Genomic DNA, 5,064 nt, shown 5'->3' on the forward strand with positions numbered 1-5,064 from the left:
TAAGAAAGGTGAAGAGAATCCCAGCACGTTGCCTCCGAGATGGCCAGTAGGAGTCGGACGCCACTTGATCTCAGAGGTCGTGTCTAGGAGCTGCACTTAATTTGAGCGTGCTGGGGTGTGAGCACATTCCGGCGAGTGGCAATAACGCCGTTTTTTTTAATATCGGGATCAGAAACGTCCGTCTTCGTCAACCTTCCTTCGAATATTTGATTGTATTTCAAACCTAACATTAGGCACGGAGGGCGCCACAAAGGAGGCATTTTACGCGATGCAGAATTTCGTTCAAAGACCGCTAAAACAGTATTTGACAACTCTTCGAAACATATATTACATAAAGATCTCGTTAACAAGTAACAAATATCAAATTGTGGACGCCCCGCTTACATCCATTCCTCAAGTATGAAGATAAAACGGGAACGCTTTTTTTTTCTCTTTTCGGTGTTGAATTATTAACCTTAATTCCCCAAAATAATGAAAATGAAGATATCGAAAGCGTTCCGTACGCAGCGGAAACAAATTTACTGTGCATAGCCAGAGTCCATTTAGAGGAAGTAAGCACTCCGTTAAGTCCAATGATGCCGGAGACGCTGAGCTCACGGAACCGATGGATGTTAAGTTATGTCTCAGTAAAATAGAATAAGAACAAAAATGGTAATCAAAGAAGAAAAGCCCGTGAGAGGCAAGGATTCCGGCATTTGAAACGAAGCAGCGGTGCAGCGGCAGACTATTGAACACACGCATACACTGGGATTCCGCATCGAGAGCAGTCGATCATGGCGCGCGTAGTTCCGCTTTCTGACGCAAGAAGGCGCCGGCGCTGAGTCGATCATCGCTCAAAAGACGCCGCCGCGCGGCCACTTGCCAAAAGTGCACGCGACAGCGAGCCGGTGGGAGTGTTGCTCTTTAAGTTCTCTCCCACAGTGGCTAGCGGACCACCATGCCATCACTCTTTCTTTCTCACCTCTCTCTCGCTCTCGCTCTCTCTGCATTTAGTCTACATGGTGAGCACCAACGGGCACAATAGAGAGCAACCACAAGGTGGCACCAGACTCGCAAGATGCACTGCATGCAGTTGTACGCGCAGCATACGCTGCTCCAATTCCGAATTGTTAGAAGAGTCAACGAAAAGTGTCAAATCATTGAAACCAGTTTACTCTGGCATGCATAGATACAAACGGGATAACCGTGCGGCGATGTACGTTTTTGCGACACCCAGTACACGTGTGATTTATAAATTTTCCCCATAAGTGTTTAGCAGTGTTGTGAATTCATGGCGTCAAAGCGAGCGAGTACAAGACATTCACGTCTGACTTTGTTTACCCAGAAGGCCTTGTCGTTAAGAGGGTCTATTCTACTATACAGAATGCTGGTTTGCTACTGAAGCTTAACGTTCTTCATGTGGTGTTCCTTTAATTAACGGCGAAATGCGCATCTGAGCCCGGCATGGAAATTTTGAGATCTACGCTTTCTGATTAAAGCACACAGTCTTATTGTATTAGCCGCAACTCCCAACTGGTTTCAACCATGGTGCAATTTAATCGTTACATATACTGTGGGGAAAATTAAGCTATAAGTCAAACATGTACTAAATGCGGCATTGTGGGCGGGGGGTGCATCCAATTTCTATCACTTGTTTTTATGTGTGCTTCTCCTCTGATACATGTGTCATACTGATCTTCGCGCATCTTGTATGACGGACACCACACTGGCTGTTGTGTCTCGTGCGCATACAGTTTGTCATGTGTCAATTCACCTAATCAGTACGCCTGTTATTACTGGACCACATCGCAGCCTTGTGTATACACGTTCGAAACTCAGTTTACGTATATGTCTGGATTTAGTGCAGTCGTGGGTGGTGCAACCCGCACTCGTCTTTTGTCGCTGTATAGTGTGTTTATGACTATATAGAGGCCCCATTTATACTTTAGTTAGCTGACTTCACTCTAGATGTTCCGAACATGGGACGTTTCTTTTACAATCCTTTTTATTGTTATTTATTTATGGAAAAAAGGAGTAGCCATCACCATTAGGAAGATGACTAAATCTATTTCTTATTGCCATTTCGGCAAGAAAAGCAGATATAGGCCACCTCCACATAACGCAAACAACCGATACAACAAGCCTATTCTGCAGGCATCCGTTCACATTTGACTTGACTTGATTTCTCGAACGGTAATTAGGCGTTCCCCTTGAAGGCCGTTATTAAGTTAATGGGCAGCCCACGATGGTGGTATATAAGCATAGCGCTACCCGCTACTTTTTCACCCCACAGTTAACCCTCAGAGAAACGAAACCAGTATATTGGACTCGTTGGCGTGGCGTACGGCGATTAAAGAGACATAGCATTAAAGAAACGTGGCATTAAAGATAGAATGACCGCCATTCGGCGCTAACTTCTACGTGAACGGTTAGATTTCAACAGATCAAAGTTAGCGCTATGTGCTTTTCTTTCTAATGTTTGTCGTGGTATTTTAGCGCTATACTTTATTTCGTTATGCGAAATACAAATAATTCAAAAAGCGGAGAAACGTTTCCAAAAAACAGGCATCTAGCAGTCACCTTTGCCAAGCAGATGACACAAGAATAGGGCATCGTCGACAGAGTTTGCGCAAGTATTTCCCGCATTGTTTACAGTGGCTAATGTAGAGAACGTGTTTCAGCAAGTTCAGCCATTCCACAGCTGCGAATTCCAGTGGCTGCTATATACCACGAGGCTCATCACAGACGCGAAAATGCGGTACACAGCCTACAACTTCCGCGCCCGGTCACGGACGACTCGGAATACACCCACCCCTAAAAGGCCAAGTCAACCAGGAAAGGACCGAAGGTAGCGGTTGAGCGGCCGTCGATATTTCAAAGTCGCCGGTGGAGTTTGGCGACTGCGAAGTCTCGAACGTCAACGCGCCGCTCATTTTTCAAGTCGCGCTCGCGCGTATACCGATTCGAATATGCGCTGCCGCGGCCATGGCGGCGCCTGAACGAACCGTGGTGTTTGTCCAATGGGAGGTGTCCTCCAAGAAGGCGCGAAGACACGGTTCCTCCGCGCGTGGTTACCGCGTTCACGCGTACATAAGTGGACAATTATAAAAAGCAACACCGAATCAGCTTAGACTAGAAAGTCGTCATTTCAAATCTTCATTTCCATTAAGTTGGCGTCGAAAAGGTTGATTATATGCACGCATGATATGAAGGCCAATTTTCACGTCTTTTAGGAAGGAAAGAGAAAAGCAGAAGGCAGGGAGGTTAACCAGAATGACGTCCGGTTGGCTACCCCACACCAGGGAAGTGGGAAAGGGGAGAACAAAGATGACAGGGAGAGACAGGAGGGAAGGAAAGAAGGAAATTAGCGGTGAGTTCGCTGACGCTTGTGGTCTAATAGTTAGTGCGCTAATAGTCACAGACGTTCACACAAGCCCGTCGTCCTCAAGGAGCACATAAGTGCCTTCACCACTTTATGGGCCGATGAACGATGGGGGCGATGTTCCAGCATCACCTGCACGGAAAGCGGCCGATTCTCCAGTTTTTGGAGATCGCTAGAAAGTTCTTGTCTGCACGCCTCTTAAATTTCAGTCAAAAGCCGCGGCGCCTGTACGGGACCATAAGGTCCTAAATTTATTTTTATTCTTCCTTTTCTTTCTTTCTTCCGATGTGCGGGTGCGGGCGTGTTTGTGTGTGTGTCTTCCATCTTTGCAAACAAAACTTATCTAAAAACTTGCTATATTGAGCATTCCGTTTCTTTAGACAGCTTTACGGTTCTTCGTAAGCAACAAACAAATGCCCTAGTTCCCAGCAGAGAATGTCAAAATAAATGACGTTACGGCAAGCTATAGCGCGGGTAATTTGGCGCGACCTGTCTTTCATTTTCGCGTCTCTTGTGGTTTCAAGAGCTTCCGATAACATAAGATTCGCCGCATTGTCTTTGAAAAAAAAACGTAATTTGTTCATGCAGCCTAGATATACATTTATCCTTAATGTCTATTTAAATGAGCTGTAATAAAATAAAAATGTAGAGGCAAGCCGGACAGCGCAACGAGTGGTGTCAATCGCTAGCTTGCACTGTTTGCACGCCTTATGCAAGAATCAACGAAGGACGGCTCGTATAGCTCATTTCGCGTTCCCTGATGATCATCATTTCAGTGCACAGCAGCGGCTTCGGCTCTGGAGCAACGCTTCTTTACAATGGCCAAATTTAAAATATTTAACGACTTTCCTTAACGAAAGTGACATTGAACATATCGAGTATGACGTAGCGTAACATGGATAACATACTTGCGCCTTTCTTTCCGTAATTTTCTGATATTTGATTGAATTGATTGATTTACTGTTGTCTCATAGGAAAACCTTTATAACCTACCGTCCTGTTGTTGTTTTTTTTTTTTTTATTAGCAGGCTGTTAACTAGAGATCCGCAATGGTACTTGTGAGCCAGTTGTGAAGACGGAGGTCGGTATGAGGGCAGCGTGGTCGGTATAACATGACAGTCGATGAATAGCCAAAGAGTCAGCCGCTGCGTCAGAGTCCTGAATTTCCGAATATTCCAGAGTAATATTTCAAGAATGATATTCGAGTTATAAAGTAAATGATACATGCGTATAGCCCACTCGAATACATACGTCGACCACTTCCACTGGCTACTTTTCTTGGCCAGTAATCGGCACTTATTGATTTTTCCCGTCGCGTTTCACAGGCTCCACGTTGAAGGTACATGGTAAGAGAGCCCGAATCGACACCTTGTGGGCACTGCGTCTGGGCCGGTTGGCTAAAATGCGTTTAAGCGTATGTTATCATAACTTACGAGTATGTTGCTGCCGCACCGTTATTTTAGGATGTTACACGATTATCGCAGATACTATGCTTCGTTTGAATGAATCATTCGAATAAGCTGGAGCACATGGTACTTGTGATTTCACTGAAACACTTCACTGTATATTTCACTGTCGCTGCAGCGACAGCGAAATATACAGTGAAGTGTTTCCAAAATCTTGGGTAGATTTCCTGCTATGGCAGAACAGACCCACAGCACTGTCTGGCCAGGAGCGTTAGCGGATTGGCGTACATGATTGGC

The sequence above is a fragment of the Dermacentor variabilis genome, chromosome 11 (genome assembly GCF_050947875.1).
Source record: "Dermacentor variabilis isolate Ectoservices chromosome 11, ASM5094787v1, whole genome shotgun sequence".
Classification (NCBI taxonomy): domain Eukaryota; kingdom Metazoa; phylum Arthropoda; class Arachnida; order Ixodida; family Ixodidae; genus Dermacentor; species Dermacentor variabilis.